Below are 18830 nucleotides of genomic sequence, written 5' to 3'. Positions count from 1 at the left end.
CGGAAGAACGAACGGACTTGGGGGGGGTCTTAAAAAACAACAACAACAACAAAAAATCCCGCCTGTCTGGGTCTCTTTAGATGAAAAGCTCTTTTTTTTTGTGGGAAAAAACCAATTGGAGTGTTGTACAGACATCGGCTTCTCTCGGGCGATTAAGAGAAGACTTGCTCATCAGTGGCTGATTGCTGCCGGCATCTGTATTATGTAGATGAAATTAATCAAGGCTAAGGGTTAAACTTTTTCCATTTGTTCAGGGTTGGAGTATTTTTTTTTCCCCCTCGTGAAATCAGTTGGAGTAGTTTGGCAGGGAGCAAAATTGCTTCCGACGGTTATTTCTCCGGCAACCCAACCCCCCCTTCCAAACCCCCCCCCCCCTTGCCTGCTTTATGAAGTTTTACAAGCTTGGCAAAACAGGATCTCGAATCTTTTGCAGAGGCAGCACCGCTGATTGGACGAGGCCATTATGAAACTGTGGTAGGTCCGAGTCGTTGTAATGATTAGAAGGAGAGACAGGCATTTAATGGGTCCAGTTGCGAAGCCTTTGGGAGAAGTTTGGAGAAGGAAGGAGACAGATTGCATTAACATACGAGACAAAAGACGTAAACCAGGTCAAACCGTTAGGATTGTGCGGTGCTGCTGAGTACAGGTAGTCCTTGACTTAACAACCGTTCGTTTAGCGACCGTTCAAAGTTACAACCACACTAAAAAAAGTGACTTACGATCGTTTTTCACACTTAACGACCGTTCTGGCATTCTCATGGTCATATGATCAAAATTCGGATGCTTGGCAACTGACTCCTATTTATGACGGTTGCAGTGTCCCGGGGTCACGTGATTGCCTTTTGTGACCTTCTGACAAGCAAAGTCAATGGGGAAGCCAGATTCATTTAACCACCACGTTACTAACTTAACAACCTGCAGTGATTCACTTAACAACTGTGGCAAGGAAGGTCGTAAAATTCACTTAACAAATGTCTCACGTAGCAACATAAATGTAGGACTCCATTGTGGTCGTACGTTGAGGACTACCTGTAGTGGGGAGGGTCACTCATTGTCTGCAGCTCCTTGAAGCAGCAACTTTTACTGGAGTTGTGTAACTGGTCTGGTGAGACCCTGGACTACACTATCCAAAAATGTTGTTTGATTGAAGAAGTTGTAGACCAAATCAGGAACTTTTTATGACACATACAGTACATCACTTGGATATTTCGTAACACTTGGATATCTCAGTTATTTCCAGAAGCCCTCTTTGGAGTGTTACAGGCAGTCCTTATTTAGTGACTGCCTCATTTAGTGACCATTCACAATTACGGCAATCACGAAAAAGCAAGTTTGCAACCAATCCTCACATTTACGGCCTTCATAGGCCTCTAAAGCAGGGGTCCTCAACCTTGACAACTTTAAGACTTGTGGACTTCAACTCCTAGAATTCCTCAGCCAGACAAGGTTGAGGACCCTGCTCTAAAGCCAAGGAAAGGGGAAGTAAGGTTGTAAGTACAATTGCTGTTCACTTAGCAACCACTTTGCTTAATGACTGAATTGCCAGTCCCAGTTGTGGTCACTAAACAAGGACTACCTGTGCTAACCAAGCAAGGCATTTTCCATTTTAACGTTGTGTTTTTAAATGCCCACATTTTTGTTAGGAAGAAAAATTGTCCATATTTCTTTGTACCCAGGTTTTGTTTTTATTGCTCGCGTTATCTTTAATACATAATACAGCTACGGGGCACTTATTATGCTAGTTAAGAAATTTGCAGAGATTGAAGTTTCTGAAAGAGTGTGGTCAGAAGACAGCCCAAATGTCAAGCACACTAATCCGAATAATAGGCAAATTAAACAAATTGAGTTAAAATCCAAGGCACCATTTGATTGCAGCCTAGGGCTCAAGTACCGGGGAACTAAGCATTAGAGCTAGATTAATTAATGATTCAGGCATACACAGGGGTCAGATCACAAGTGTTCCACAGCAGTAGTCTTGCTACAAGGCACAGGTTTTTCATTCTTAGTTTGTAGAACATCCTTCGGATACAATTATTCTCCTTTAGTAGGTAACAAACAAAAGAGCTACTTGGACCTCTTCAGAAGTAGACCCTTTTGCTCTTTAGGAGATTGTCCTTGAAACTTTGCATCTTTGTATATAAACAGAGAGCAAACCCCACTACCGTTTAGCACTGATTACATTACCTAGTTGGGTAATGAAATGTCTACAAGAAAGCACGAAGGACTCCACAGTTGCTTCTGTTAAGCTCCTCTTCATTTGACCATTCTCTTGATCTGGACAAATGATCTGTGTTCATGGTGCTACAACGGTGTTGGCCTTTCTGGACCTTGTGAAGGCCACTCTGATGTCTCTTCCACTAGCTCAAGGTTTCTTAATGATGGTCATGCTGGCTAGGGCAGGGCTTTTCAACCAGTGGTACGGGTACCACCTGTGGTACATTGGCACCTGGCAGGTGGTACACGACCATCCTAGAAAAGTAGCGGGGGAGGGGAATGAGCTGAACCGGTGGCAGCACCGCACAAGCCTGAGCGAGAGATGGCTTGGGCTGCAGGGCTGTCAGGGCTCAGCAGAAGCACCAGGATCAGTGCCGCTTTCCAGCTGATCGGCGCTTCGGGGCTGTCAGGGCTCAGTGGAAGTGCCAGGATCAGCACCAGGCTCCAGCTGGAGCTCAGCACTGATCCTGGTGCTTCTGCTGAGCCCTGAAGCAGCACCAATCAGCTGGAAAGCAGCACTGATCCTGGCGCATCTGCTGAGCCCAGAAGAAGCACCGATCAGCTGGAATGTTGCAGCATCTCCAGGGTCTTGTGATTTACATTCAGATGCTTGGCAACCGATTCATATTTATGACAGTCACAGTGTCCCAGTGAAGTGACCAAAACCTGCTGCAACCACCCAGCAGGCGGGGGGAATAAAACCAAACACCCCCCCACCCTACCCCTGCTGCCAATCCTCAATAGAAATGCTCACAACAATGAAAACCTCTGACAGGAGGAAGAGCGCCACTGGGTGGGCAGGCAGGTGTTTTGCTCGGCTGTGGCTTGGGGGCGACTTTTTTCAGTGTCATTGTAACTTCGAACGGTCACTAAGCGAACTGTTGTAAGTTGAGGACTACCTGTACTACTCACCTTTTCTTTTCTTTTCTTTCTTTCTTTTTTGGGGGGGGTCATCAAGTTTTTGACACCTTGCTAGGCGGCTGGTGGTACTCGGATATTGCCATATCGTAAAAGTGGTACAATGGGTGAAAAGGTTGAAAAGCCCTGGGCTAGGGCATTCTGGAAATTGCAGTTTACACATCTTACAGTGGCCCAGCTTAGGAAACACAGTTGTAGCTGGAAGGTTGTTTCTCGAAAATCAAGATCTCTTGAAGGTAAACTGAAACCCTGTTCCTCTGCTGTTGAGCTTCTGGCCCTCTGAAGACGCAGTGGTGGTGACCCCTGGAGGTAGCAAAGGAAGACCCACGTTGAATGGGGAGAGACCAAATTACTGGAAGAACGAGAAGCAATTTGGAAGATGTTGCTTGCTGAGAGAAGAGGGAAGGAGGAAAATGGACTTAGTGGGGCCCTTGTAGAGAATGCCAAGAGTTTTCAAAAACTAGAAAATAGGTTATTGGTTAGTACTGATATGCAACAGTAAAATGTAAGAAATACAATGATCAGGTTTGGATGCAGGCAATCCTCGATTTATGACTAGTTGCTTAGCAACCATCCAAATTTGCAACAGTTGTATTCTGGGGCTACTTATGGCCCAGATTCAAAGCTCCAGTGGTTATGACCCTTGTCACACGACAGAGGTTCAGGTGCCCTACAGCCTGGCTGCATTTACAGCCGTTTGCAATGTCCTGTACTCACCTGATCAGGTTTTACAGTGGTTTTGCTGAAAACCAGCACATCTGTGTTTTGGTAAATCTGCGCCCATAATGACCACCATGTTCACTTAATAATAATAATAATAATAATAATAATAATAATAATAATAATAATAATAATAATAATAATAATAATAATAGTAATCTATCTTCTATCTATATAAATAAAAATGTAAATGTTCGTTTGTTCAAAATCTTAAATCTCCGAAAGTTCTTCACCGATTGCTTTGAAATTTTGACACAACGTTGCATTCGAATACGTGCGTGTTTCTATATACCTACTATTATATAGATGTCACACCTGTGAACGGTAAAAACATGCTTTTTTTGAAAAACAGTGCCATCTGTTGGACGTAAAAGCAACACACGCAGACTGAGCCACAGCAACGCGTGGCCGGGTACAGCTAGTAATAATAAGAAAGTTGGAAGGGACCTTGGAGGTCATCAAGTCCAACCCCCTGCTCAGGCAGGTAACCTTATACCATTTTGGACAAGTGGCTGTCCAGTCTCTTCTTAAAAACTTCCAGTGTTGGAGCATTCACCGCTTCTGGAGGCAGGTTGTTCCACTGGTTAATTGTTCTAATGACCACCAAAACAAAGGTCATAAAATCGGATCGATCACACCAATCAAAGTTGGAAGTAAAACTAGACTACAAACTGCAGGCCCCCAGGCTGAAAAGTGAGAGGCCGTGAGTTCAAGTCCTGCCTTAGCCATGAAAGCCAGCTGGGTGGCTTTGGGCCATTCACTCTCTCCCAGCTCAACCTGCCTCCCAGGGTTGTTGTTGTGGGGAAAATGGGAGGAGGAGAGTACGCTAGATATGTTCCCTGCCTTGAATTATTTCTAAAAATAAAGGCAGGATATAAACAAACAATCAAATAAATAAAGGCATGTCTTCTAATTAAAATTCAGTTCAAAGCCACAAAATGCTATGTTCCCTTGAGTTGTCCAGAAGTATTCATCAAGCAAAATGGTAGACAAGTAAAAACAAAGAAGGCCAACAGAAAATGGAGGTGTTGGGAAGGCAAAAAATAAAATAAAAAGGCTGACAAAGCGATGCGGTCTGCTTTTATCATGTCAAGATTGAATATAGAAAGTGGCTGGGGACGTTCAGTTTAAACGGTATGAGTGCTGACATACTTGCACATGCCATCAAGTTCACTTTAAAGAGCTATGCAGTGGTGGCAAACCTATGGCACGTGTGCCAGAGGCAGCACTCATAGCCCTCTCTGTGGGCACGCACGCCATGCCCTGGAGATGGCAACCATCCCTCTTCAATCAGCTGCCTGCTAACTTGCCGAGGTCCCACATTGCCGGATGTATCCCAGCACCTATGTGCTCACTGGCCTCTGTGTGCAGGGGCCGATGGTGTCAGGCAGCAGCCGCCCCAGCCCCTGCTTCACTTTGCCCTGTGACAATGGCACCCCCGCCCTGCCTCGCCTTGCCTCGCCTCACCCCGCAGCACGAGCCTCCTGCCCACCGCCCCACGAGCCTCCTGCCCACTGCCTCCTGCCCACCTGCCAGAGACCCCCTGGATCTCCCCCAACCCTGCCCAGCCCCCACAGGCGTCCCTCCCCAAGAGCAACATTGAGGTGATCACGCCCACCTTGGCCACACCCACCCAATCTGCCATGATCTCCACAGCCATGTCCACCCGGGTGCCATGCCCACCTGGCACCCGGCGATAAATAAGTGGGTTTTGGGTTTCAGTTTGGGCACTCGGTCTCTAAAAGGTTCGCCATCACTGAGCTATGGGGATGAAGGAACACTGGTTGATCTCTTCGTTTCAGACATCCAAAATGCTAAAATGTTACTCACACAGAAGTCCGATGACGCCATTTTATGACAGACATAAAAACAATGCAACCTACCAAACGTGGTACAGGTAGTCCTTGACTTTCAACCGTTCATTTAGTGAATATTCAAAGTGATAATGTAATGTACCTGTGCCTCTGGAATACAGGTAGTCCTTGACTTAGAGCCATTCATGTAGTACAGAATTACTTATGACTGTTTTTCACACTTATGACCGTTGTAGCTTCCCCATGGTCGTGTGATCAAACTTCAGACACTCGGCAACTGGTTCATATTTATGACGGTTGCAGTGTCCCGGGGTCATGTGATCCCCTTTTGCGACCTTCTGGCAAGCAAAGTCAATGCAGAAGCCAGATTCACTTAACAGCTGTGTGACTGACTTAACATCCACAGTGGTTCACTTAACAACTGTGGCAAGAAAGGTTGTAAAATGAAGCAAAACTCATTTAACTGTCTCGTTTATGAGAGAAATGTTGGGCTCAATTGTGATCATAAATCTAGGACTACTTGTACCCAATAGGGTTAGGGTTGCAGGTTGTCCAGGTTGCAACTCAGAGACTCGCTGTCAGTTTTTGGATGTCCTAATTCCAGAAGTTGTTGTTTGCAGCCTTTTGTACATGGCGGGGTGGGGCAAGTTGGGTAAGCCACGTCTTTAGCTCATGTTGTTGGCCATCCTGTAATATTTTTAATAATAACCAAACGGATATGCAATTATGATTCTTCATCTATTTTATCAGCTCCTTTTAACTTTGCAAGCAAAGCTGTGGGTGTAGTAGTTGAGCTTTTATTTTATTTGCATACTGTGGTATAATCCTCTAGCTGAGTCTCATTGGATTAATTGGGATTTCATTCCAGCCTTAGAAAGGTTGAATGCAGTTACAACATTGACTTCAGAATTACTATTATTATGTAAAAAAAATTATTAATGTTCACTTGGCAAAAAGGTGTATAGTGTTTGTTTAGCTTTTCGCTTTTATAAGAATGTATTTCATGATTCTTGGTGTTGATATATAATTTATTGGTTTTGTTCTTTTGATGCATATCTTAGCCTGTTTCCTCTCCAATTCTGTTGTTCAGTTTCAGTCTGTTTTTCTTACTTCTTTCTTCTTCCTCACATGTTACTAGGGTAGGGAATACAGAAAAAACCAAGGAGACTTGCAGGGAATCCCAGCGCTGCAGGGAAGTTGAAAAACATGCTAGAACAAAGCCCTGGCAAGCCATTTCTTCTCTCTGCATGGGCATCTCCATAGTTATCTGAAAGTGAGCTCAACCAAAAGGAGGCTCAGTTTGGAGAGCTTTTCATGTGGACTGGATACTTGAAACTGAAATGGAAACCAAGGTAGCTATAGTAATCAGCTAGAAACACATATTACCAGCAAAGGCTGGAAATATGTTGAAACCTTTTGTGAGACAGCTTTGCATGTATATTAATAAAGGAAGTATCAGTAGATTTGCAGAATTTGAAAAGCTGCATTTTCATACTGAAGAATAGGATTTACAGGTAGTCCTCGCCTTATGACCACAATTGAGACCAGAATTACCGTTGCTAAGAAAGATGGTAGTTAAGTGACTCAGGCCTGATTTTATGAACTTTTTGCTGTGATGGTTGAGCAAATCACTGGAGTTGTTAAGTGAATTGGGCAGAAGTTAAGCTGGCCCAGCTTTCCCCATTGACTTTGCTTATCAAAAGCTAGTTGGGAAGGTTGTAAATGGTGATCGCATGACCCCGGGGCAACTGCAATTGCTGTAAATATATGCTAATTGCCAAGTGCCTGAATTTGATCACATGACCATGTGGATGCTATGACCATCATAAATGTGAGGATTGGTTGTAAGTCACTTTTTTCAGTGCCATTGTAACTTCGAACAGTCACTAAATGAATGGTTGTATATCAAAGTTGGGAATTTTGTGGGTTATTCCTGATTCCATGTCCCATCGTGTTTTTGGTATCCTGATGTCCTACTTTAAAAGGTATGTAGAAAAAAAAATCTTCCATCAGGGTTCAGTCCAAGCTGGGAAGAATGAAAATGGAGACTGCTTTAGAAAGAAGGTTGTAGTTTATTGAAGAGCAGAGCCAGACAGAAGCATGGCTCAGGGAAAACTGACCACATGTTGCTGGGAGTGGTGGGTTTTTATACCTTCTGGGGCTCTTAAGGTTGTTTCCTGTTCCTGTTTGAAGCTTTGTATTTCCTGTGCCGTGTACTTTGACCTGTATCTGAGTGTGCCCTTTAATCCTATTATGACCCCAAAGGTCATGTCTTTTAGAGTTTGGGTGGGGTATGTAGATTTTAGAGGTCTTTGTCTTCTTAATCTCATCGTTTTTAGTTTCCTGGCCTCAACCTTCCTGAATGGATTATTACATCTGCATTTCTAAAAGCTGGTTTCTGCTGAGTTTTCTCGCTGGGGGGGAGGGGGGAGGGAGAGGTTTCTGCCTTTTAAAGATCTCCATTATTCCTTTGGAGAAATATATTCTGCCTTTTTAATATTCCACAAAATATTTCTTTCTCTGGATTCTTCCCACAGGTACTAGGCATCACTGTCTTCAGATAAATCAGGGTACATTTAGCATGATAACACTGCCTAATGTTATGAAAAATGAACAAAATCCAATTTTATATTGTTTTGAATGTGTTGTTAGAGTCTCAGCTACATGTATTTCAGTTGGAATAGAGCTGGAAGGGATCTTTGAGGTCTTCCAGTCCAGCCCCCTGCTCAAGCAGGAGACCCTGTACCATTTCAGACAAATGACTGGCCAGTCTCTTCTTAAAGACCTTCAGTGATGAGGTACCCACAACTTCTGAAGGCAAGTTGTTCCACTAGTTAATTGTTCTCACTGTTAGGAAGTTTCTCCTTAATTCCAGGTTGCTTCTCTCCTTGATTACTTTCCATACATTGTTTCTTGTCCTGTCCTCTGGTGCTTTGGAAAATAAGTTGACCTCTTCCTCAAATACCAGAATACTGCTGTTGTGTCACCCTTGGTCCTTCTTTTCTCCAGACTGGCCATACCCAATTCCTGCAACCGTTCTTTATATGTTTTAGTCTCCAGGCCCTTAATCATCTTAGTTGCTCTTCTCTGCACTTTTTCCAAAGTCTCAACATCTTTTTTGTAATGTGGTGACCAAAACTGGATGCAGTATTCTAGGTGTGCCCTTACCAAAGCTTTCTAAAGCGGTACTAATACTTCACATGATTTTGATTCTGTGCCTCTGTTTATATATATCGATTTAACCATCCAATAAATAAATAAAGTAAAAGGATTAATCCATTGCCTTAATAACAGTGGCCCTGCTGCAAATGGATTTCTTTAAAAAAAAAGAGAGAGAGAGGCAGAGACTATTGCACTGCTTAAAAGCCTTTTAAAACCTGCCACCAAAGTGAAGGAACCTCTAGACATGCTCTTCTCTCCAGCTACTTGTCTTTTGTATTCTGTTTGAGAACAAGAGTAATTCAGTTACAAGTTCACTTTTCCCATTAGGCAAGTTACATTTTAATCAGATGTAACGTTTTTCTCAATGCAGAACACAATGGAGTATGAAATGTAACTCGCCGCATACACAGATAGTGATTTCTGCTCTCTTGCTCTTCAACCATTTCTCTCCCAGTCAGCGTTTATAAATTTTAGAAGATTCCGGTGATGACACTGGAGATTAGATGAACAGACAGGATGCTTCCCGCTGGTCTGTCTCCTTCTCTTTCTTTGTATATTTCTGATTTGTATGAGGAGAAGTTCGATGTATGTTTTCATCTTTAGGTCTAATTAGTTTCCCCTGAAGTTCAAATTAATGTTGGTCACTTGTGATTGTAGATTAAAACTCTGTACACCTTTTTCTGTCCTTCAGACAATCCCTGTCAGGCTGAAATTGTAGGCAAGAGAAGGTCAGGTTAATGGAGACACACACAGCAAGATTTTTTCCCCCCCAATTTTTTTATCTTCAAGCTCAGAAGGTCTGTGGCAGCGGTTCTCAACCTATGGGTCGCGACCCCATTTGGCGTCGATCGACCATTTCACGGGGGTCGCCAAGCAAGGCTGTCTGCCATTTTTTTTGTCCGCCATTTTTTCCCCCTTTTCCGGCAGGTGCCTTACCTCCCTTGGGCTGGGCCAGCTGGTGGTCGGCCTGCTCCGTCTCTGCCACTTGCCAGCTACGCCTCAGCCGGTGCAGGGGGCGGAACCACGCATGTGCAGTGCTCCCGGGCAGGGAAAGTCCTCGACTTATGACCAGTTGGGTAGTCCTCGACTTACGACCGGTTTAGTCCTCGACTTACGACCGGTTTAGTCCTCGACTTACGACCGGTTGGGGGTCGCGGCATTAAAAAGGTTGAGAACCACTGGTCTGTGGGATTGTCTTTTGTCAAACACTGGCTGGAGCTGGATCTAACTAAAGCTTGGAGTAATTGTAACTGTCTCCACCTTGTGAATTACAAGAAGAGAGGAAGTTGGTTTAATGTCCGGTATACTTTCCTCCAATAGATCACTGTCTAGGACAGTGCTTGAATTATTTTTGTTTGGCTATTTCAGATTAGCAAAATAAAATCGGTACTCAACTCCCTCCATATTTGGCTTACTGATGCTAAATCTTGTTCCTAAATAAAAATCTTAACTCCCTTGAGTGAGGTAAGAATCCCATTGCATTTTAGGTACTGAAGAACTTTTAAAAATGTTAATGTGCCTGAAATAAATCACATATCTGCAAGTAGTCTTTGACTTATGACTGTAGTGGAGCCTTGAATTTCCATCGGAAGTCAGGATGGTATTAAGTTGTGGTACTCACATGACTGACTTGCTGTTACAACTTTTTTTTTTTTTTGCAATGCTTGTTAAGCAAACAAAACAGGCACGCTGCCTGAGGAATTCTGGGAGTTGAAGTCCCCAAGTCATAAAAGGGCCAGGTTTGAAGACCCCTGATCTTTAGGCTTTTCTTGGGCAAATATTAACAGGTAGAGGAGCTCTTTGTATAGCAAAAACTAGCATTTCAAGATAAAATTAACCTTGTGAACTCTAAAGCTTCCTCTTTCCGTTCTGTATTCAAGATGGACGGTGATTAACATTTACATGTTATTTGTATGTAAGGGTGTAGGTTTATACATATGTTGTATATAGCATGTTTAAAAGTGTGTTGTGTATGTGTACACTTTGAGAGCAAGCAACTAAATTTCATTTTTAATGTGTGCCAATGTGCCCACAGTAAAAATGACAATAAGGGTTATCATCATCATCATCATCATCATCGTCATCGTCATCATCATAAAAGAAGACTTCCCCTTGACATGCTAGTTTTGTCTGTAGATAAAGCTTGGCACGGAGAGGTGTTCAGTAGTGTGGAAGTCCAATTTGAAGTGGTATAGTGTGGCACAGGCTTAGAAGTGAGATAAACATCTTAATGAATCTTAATGGGTTTCCATTGTCTTTGTTAATAAGATTTCTGCTTGAGAGGCAGGTGGATTGCAGTCTACTCCCGTATTTGATGTACGCTTTGTGCATGCAACAGGGGCAGGATTCCTCCCTTTAGTTGAGGGACTCCCAAGGGATTGATTCAATTGTTATGCGCAGATTGCGTTGCTAGGGTCACGTTGGAATTTGGAATTCTGTCAATTAACAAGATCCAACAGCCAGTTAAGAGGGTCCGGATCACACACTAGAAGTTTGACAGGAAAGAAAAAGAAGAGAAGGGGCGTTGTCTTACCTGAACGCCTTTTCTCAGTACGGAGATGGAGAATTCACAGATGGGTTTTCATTGGATGCCTGCTCTTGAGACCAAGTAGTCAAACTTGACACGCCCCCTCTTGCTGGCCAGTCTTTAACGAGGGCGAAGTGACTGAAGATGGACGAGGTGTTGGCTCTCAGACCCCTACAATGGCCTGTCTGACCTCTAGGGGTGGGTGTGAATTCTCCATCTCCGTACTGAGAAAAGGCGTTCAGGTGAGCCGAGGGATAAAACTGCTGTTCGGCACCAGGGAGATCCCAGCGTCATCATTTCTCCATATTTTCCTGAAAGATTTGCCCAAATCCAGTGTTTTCAAATGCTTTGTGTTGACTCTGGAGAACAGAATGGAGAGGCTCTGCTCCAGAGGCAAACAATCACAGATGAGGTGGACTGCCAATGTAGCGGCTATTTGAAGGAGGAAGCAAATACAGCTAAGTGTTTTGAATTTTTGTTTTTCCTTTTGGTGAATGAATAAAATATGAGGAATTCACGGATTGGGCTTACAGCAATTTAGCTTCACCTCTTTTTTCATCTTTTTTACCCTCCTGATTTCTCTGGTGAGTTAAAAAGAAGACAAGACACGGAGAATCCCTTTTCTGCGCAGGTTTTCTATTAAATTTCTGTTTCAGAAATTCTGTTAGCCTCCTTAGCTGATTCTGATAACTGATCAAGAGTTTTGTTTCATACCCAAATGCCCCCCCCCCCAACTTTTGTATAAAGCTTTAATTCAGGGGTTTCCAAACTTGGCAGCTTTAAAACTTGTGGGCTTCAACTCCCAAAATTCCTCAGCCAGCCATGGGAGTTGAAGTCCACAAGTCTTAAAGCGGCCTATTGATTGATTGAATCATTCATTCATTCATTCATTCATTCATTCATTCATTCATTCATTCATTCATTCATTTTCTATTGGAGACCAGTGCTTTAATTTATTTATATTTATTTATAGTTCATATTTCTTAACCACCCATCTCTCTAAGAGAGAACTCTGTACAGTAGACAATATCATCCAAAAATTGAATCTTAAATCAGAATAATTTAGGATTAAAAGTTTTTAAATTATAAAAATAACATTATAAAAATTTTAGAAGGTGAAGAATTCTAAGATTGACAGTTGTTAATACAGATGTGTGTGTGGGGGGGTCTCGTGTGGATAGCTCCATGGTTGTGTGGGCCTCTGTGTCCCCTATGCAATGTTACCCAGCCAAATTTTGACCCCACTGTGGAAAGCCAAAAGATTAGGGGCTTTTTTGACCCAGCTAATTGTTCTTTCAGGTTGAAGGGAAGACCGTGTATCTTTTTGTAGAGAGGTCTGCATCCGGTTCCCAAAACATGGCTGTCTTAAAAAATGAAATTAGGTTGAGGGAATCATGTAGGGCTATAGGTTGACTGTTCTGTTGAAAGGCCAAAATTAAAGTTGCATGCCTTGCCTTTGCTTATAAAATAAAAATAATTGCCATTCCCCGCCCTAAGTTGGATTCCTTTCCCGTTTCCATTCCTAGTAAAATCCAAAGGTGGACATTTTGTCCTGGACTTATGACCACAATGGAACCCAAAATTTCTATTGCTAAGCGTAATAGTTGTTAAGTAAATTTTGCCCCATTTTACAACTTTTATTTCAACACTGTTAAGTGGATCCCTGCAGTTAATTTAGGAACATAATTAAGTGAATCTGGCTTCTTCATAGACTTTGCTCATCAGAAGGTCGCAAAAGGTGATCACATGACCACAGGACACTGCAACAATCACAACTGCATGCCAGTTGTCAAGTGTCTGAATTTTGATCACATGACCATGGGGATGTTACAATGGTGGTAAGTGTGAAAAATGGGCATAAGTCACTTTTTTTCAGTGCTGTTGTAACTTCAAACGGTCACTAAATGAACTGTTGTAAATTGAGGATCATCTGTAACGTGTCAATGGTTGCAGCTTGTAGCATTGATCAGACATAAAGTCAGGGGATGATTATTGCTAACTGAAGGAAGGGAGTGGCACCTACTTTGGCTTGTCATGATGGAAAGGACAGCTGTAGGAACAAATAATTTGTATTCTCTCACAAAAGGGAACAGGTACAGCACCACAATTTGAACTGTCTTTTCAAGAAAACAGGGAATGCCACAGTGGGATTTAATTTTGCGCGTTATTTTGAATCAAAGAGCTGCTTTCCGAAACAATTTCCTGCCTTTGAAAGGCTGTCCAAGCATTAATGGGTTGTTGCTGTGCATTTCCTTGTCATTACTAATATTTCTTTGACCAAAACTATTGAAGCAAAGGGGTTTTTTTTCTTTTTCTTTTTTACTCTTTTACTTTCCTTCATAAAGGAATGGCTCTTCTTTCTCTATTGCTTTTTGTTTCCTCTTGAGGTGACGCATATCAAATTGATCATTGGGGGGGGGGGGAAAGAGTCTTTTAAAATGTAGAATAATTGCTTCCTTTTCCTCCATTTCCTCTTGGTTTCTATGTGTGGCTGGGTATGTCGAGTGTGTGCGTGCGCCTGTGTATCCACACTTTGGTAGAACATCAAATGTTTGGCTCCGTATCATATCAAAGCTTGGTATGAAAAAAGGTCCCTGACAGGCCTGCAAATGGTTTAGTTACAAGGCTGCTTGAGCCAGCTCTTATTTGTAAATGACAATTTTCTACAGCAAAATATATGCTTAGACTTCAGTTGTCGAGCCGTGGATGGCAGCCAGGAGAGGAATAATTGAATTTTAATGCCACTCGGTTTTAAGGTGATTTTATTTAAAAAGGAGCGAATTAAGTCACTGAAAGATGGTTAGGGAAGGGGGTTTGGTGGGGCAGGGAAGAAGGCAGTCGGCATCACAGCCAACTTTTAATAGTGTTTGAAATTGGATGGTGTTTAATTTGTTCCATGCTCAGTCTGGCTTTCTTTGTGGGTGAGGCGAGTCATTGTAGCCTAAGTGCAGTGCGGATCTTAAAAGTCGGAGTTTTGGATGTTCAGGTTTGCTTGCTTTTAATGTATCTGCATCCAGGCTTATGATTCGTCTCTGGCTTCAGAGAGAGATGCCTGCCAGCATTCCTTAAATCAGTATTTCTTTCTAGAGTGAAAAGAAAAATAGTAATGTTTGAGTGATCAGAAGGTTTGGGGGCTTGAGGCTTTATGGGCTGTGGATTTCGACTTTTCCCATCAGTCACATGTATGTAAAGGTTGATTCTGATTCTTCTTTTTCTACACGCCTGTGCTCACTAGCTCTGAGCAACTTTCTGTGATAAATTGACCTGGGTCTTCAGGCTTGTCACGGCCCCAGAATTGAAGATGCATAACCTCCAAGGGTCCTGTTGATCTGCATAGAGATGTATGTATGTATGTATGTATGTATGTATGTATGTATGTATGTATGTATGTATGTATGTATGTATAGATGTATAGATGTATAGATGGATGGACGGATGAGGGAAATACTATCAACATAGTTTATTTAGACTTCAGTAAGGAATATGACAAAGTAGACCACAGCCTACTTCTTCATAAGAAAGAACAATCTGGGATAGACAGTACCACCACCAGGATTTGCAACTTGCTGACCAACTGCATCCAGCGGGCAAAATTTGTGGGAATTGAAAAACAAAATCCCCGTTTATTGTAAAAACACTGGAGGTTTTTAAATATGAGATTGGACAACCATTTGTCTGAAATGGTATGGACTTTCCTGCTTAAGCAGGGGGTTGGTCTTCTAGTCCCTTCCAACTCTCTTATTCTGTTCTGTTCTAAATGAATGAATACAGGTAATCCTCATTTAGCATCTGACCTGTTTAGCGACCATTTGCAGTTACAACAATGATGAACACTTTATGACTAGTAAAAGGACTGTAAAACAAAGGAAAAATGTAGTAAAATGGAGTAAAACCATAAAATTGGGATGTTTCACTTAGCAACTGCTTCATGTAATGAACATTGCTGATCCCAAATGTGGTTGCTAAATGAAAACTATCTATACATGCATATACACATGCATGCTTTCAAATTGCACACACAGCCACAAAATCGTTTGGATTTATCTTGGCTAAAACATCAATTGTAAGACAGGCATGGACCAGTTTCAGCTCTATGTGGTTTTCTGTGTCGCTTTTTTTCCTGCCAGCAATGTGCCTTAGGTAAGAGTTCTCTAGATATATAATCTTCAACAGGAAAGGCAGATTTTGATTTAGAAGGCCAAAGTCAGATAGTGGCTACTGTTAGGGGTAGGATATGTTGCAATTTCGTTGCCTTTCAAAAATTGATAAGTATCTGGGTTTCACCTGTATCTGCCAGGAACCTACAACTTCCTCTAATAAACATTTTTCTTCTGCATCATCTTGGTTATGTCAGCAGTTTTTTGATAAATGTGTTTCGGTTTTCCTTGGCTTTTTTTGTGAATTCTTTCTGCTCTGCTCTACAGTAGAGTATAGATCTGAGTATACATAGAGAAAGAATATGAAATTTAGCCGAAGATGTTGCTTTAATAACTTTTTCTATACTGTATCTACTGTGGAAGAATAACAGGTAGTCCTTGATTTGCCTATTTGTTGTTTGACGTTACAACCTACCTGAAAAAACTGAGCTACAACTTGGTTTAAAAATTCCAACAGTTATTTGTGGTCCTTGACCTACATTTAGTGACTGTTCAAAGTTACAACGGCAATGAAAATAGTGACTTATAAACTATTTTTCATACTTAGGACTGTTGCAGCATCCCCATGGTCACATAATCAAAATTCAGGTGCTTGGCAACTGACTTGTATTTATGACGCTTGCAGTTCCTGGGATTATGTGATCCCCTTTTGCGATCTTCCGACAAGCAAAGTCAATGGGGAAGCTAGATTCGCTTAACCATTGTGTTACTAACTTAACAACTGCAGTGATTCACTTAACAACTGTGACAAGAAATGTCGTAAAATAGAGCAAAATCCACTCAACAAATGTTTTGCTTAACAACAACAATTTGGGGATTGATTGTGGTCATAATTTGAGGACTATCTGTAGCTTGTATATTATTCATCTTTTGATCCACCCTTCAACTGGAAATAGGATTGCATCTTTAGTGGTTAACCATCTTATTAACTATATGAAGTCTATAAAACTTTGTATTAGAAAACCTGCATAGAAGACAACACACGTTTTAAGGTCATGCATATCTACCGTGTTTCCCCGAAAGTAAGGCCTAAACCAACAATAAGCCCTAGCTTGATTTTTGGGGGTGGGCCTAATATAAGCCCTATCCCAAAATAAGCCCTAGTTTGGGGGCGAGGCACACATCTAAAAATCAAGTTAACTTGCAGCCAGGCCTCTCCTTGCCGGCCCACTTCTTCTTCTGAGGCCTCTTCTGTAGCCTGGCCTTCATTTCTCAGTCACAGGGCTTTCCAGAAGGTCTGTGTAGCCAAGAACCAAGATATGGATTGAATCCATAGCTCGGTACTCGGCTGCTTAGGCCGTCTGGGAAGGCCTGATTGCAAATTGCAGGCCCAAATGTAGCTGCAGAACTTCGGCCCCAAAAGAAGTGGACCGGCTGGGTGCTGCCGGAGGTGAGGTAAGGCCTACCCTGAAAATAACCTGGTGCTTCTTTTGGAGGCAAAAGAAAAATAAAATAAGACTCGGTCTTATTTTTGGGAAAACATGGTATTTTTATGGCATAACTATCGCCATTTTGAAAAAGACAATGACTTTTATATGAGAGTGAAGATAGAAGGCCTCTGTTGCGATGGTTCATATTATCTGCAATCCTTAATGGATACTTGTATTTAAGCATTAATATATTCTGAATCATTGCCTGGTTTAATCAAGCATAGATTCGGGTATTTGTTTACTTTTTAGTGTATTGATTAATTTTTCTAATTGATTGGTTGCAGATCTAACCTGTTCCAATTCAGACCCACTGTAATTTGGAATCTCGGCTGTCTTAAAATTTCTTACGTTATCCTTTGGAGAATGGTCTCACAGGAACGATTCTCAATTTGTTTGTCAGTGAATTATGAGATACTTTCTTCTTTCAAATGCACACGTGTGGTGCCCAATTGCAATTTGCCTCTAAAGAGGAAGGAAATAAATCTTAAAAGATGTAAAAAGCGAAGCACCATTCTTCCTTTTCCGCCCCTCCCTAATGATTGCAAATGAAACAGATGGGTTAACATACAATTTGGGGGGAATTGTAAATTTCTGTAGACTTAATGCAGAGTTGATTAAAGCTGATAGTGTTGAAAAATTGTCTCTGTACACACTCCACATTTGATAGGCAAAGATAAATTTTGAACTTTGATAACAGATCTGATCTGATGGCTGAAATGGTGTCAGGAGGCAATGTGTAGCTCTAGAAAGCTAATTCAGGAAAGGTTATTATTCAGACAACTCCCTACCTAAATACAGGTTAGGACCATAATTGAGCCTGCAATTTTGGTTTTAAGTTGTGATGGTCATAAAGCCGGTCACCATGTGACCACGCCCGATTTTATGACCCTTTTTGCGGTGGTCATTAAGCAAATGCTATATTAAGCGAATGCCACATCGATTAAGCAAACCCATTTTCACTCGGGTGGGTTTTGCCAAAAAACAGAAATTGAGTTCAAGTCCCGCCTTAGCCATGAAAGCCAATTGGGCAAGTTTGGGCCAATCACCAGAAGACTGTGAGTTCTAGTCCCGCCTTAGCCATGAAAGCCAGCTGGGTGACCTTGGGCCAGTCAGTCTCTCAGCCAACCCATCTCACAGGGTTGTTGTTGTGGGGAAAATAGAAGGAAGGTGTGTTGAATATGTTCACTGCCTTGAGTTGTTTGTAAAAGTAACAAAGGCAGGATACAAATAAATACATAAATAAAATAAAAAACACAAATCACGATCATGTGATCGTGGGGTATAGAAGATGAATGTAAATAAGGGCCATTGCAGAGCACCCAAAATGCGGCCATGTGACCATGTGGGACTTGATATTGGAATTCGAATACGGGTCATAAGTCCCCTTTTCAGAATCCATAGTAATTTTGAACGGTTGCTAAGTGACTCATCATAAGTCAAGAACTACCTGTAACAATCCTTTATAGACTTTCAGTTGAAGCTAGACACTTGGTCTTCTACGTGGAAGGAATCAACAGATGATGATAATAATAATAATAATAATAATAATAATAATAATAATAATAATAATAATAATAATAATAATAATAATAATAATAGTTGGAAGGGACCTTGGAGGTCATTCTAGTTCAACCCCCTGCTCAGGCAGGTAACCCTATACCATTTTGGACAAATGGCTGTCCAGTCTCTTCTTAAAAACTTCCAGTGTTGGAGCATTCGCTGCTTCTGGAGGCAGGTTGTTCCACTGGTTAATTGTTCTAACTGTCAGGAAGTTTCTCCTTAGTTCTAGGTTGCTTCTCTCTTTGGTTAGTTTCCACCCGTTGCTTCTTGTCCTGCCTTCAGGCGCTTTGTAGAATAGCTTGACTCCCTCTTCTTTGTGGCAGCCCCT

The sequence above is a fragment of the Protobothrops mucrosquamatus genome, unplaced genomic scaffold (assembly GCF_001527695.2).
Source record: "Protobothrops mucrosquamatus isolate PMUCROS unplaced genomic scaffold, P.Mucros_1.0 scaffold_59, whole genome shotgun sequence".
NCBI classification, from domain to species: domain Eukaryota; kingdom Metazoa; phylum Chordata; class Lepidosauria; order Squamata; family Viperidae; genus Protobothrops; species Protobothrops mucrosquamatus.
This window is presented reverse-complemented; position numbering follows the sequence as displayed.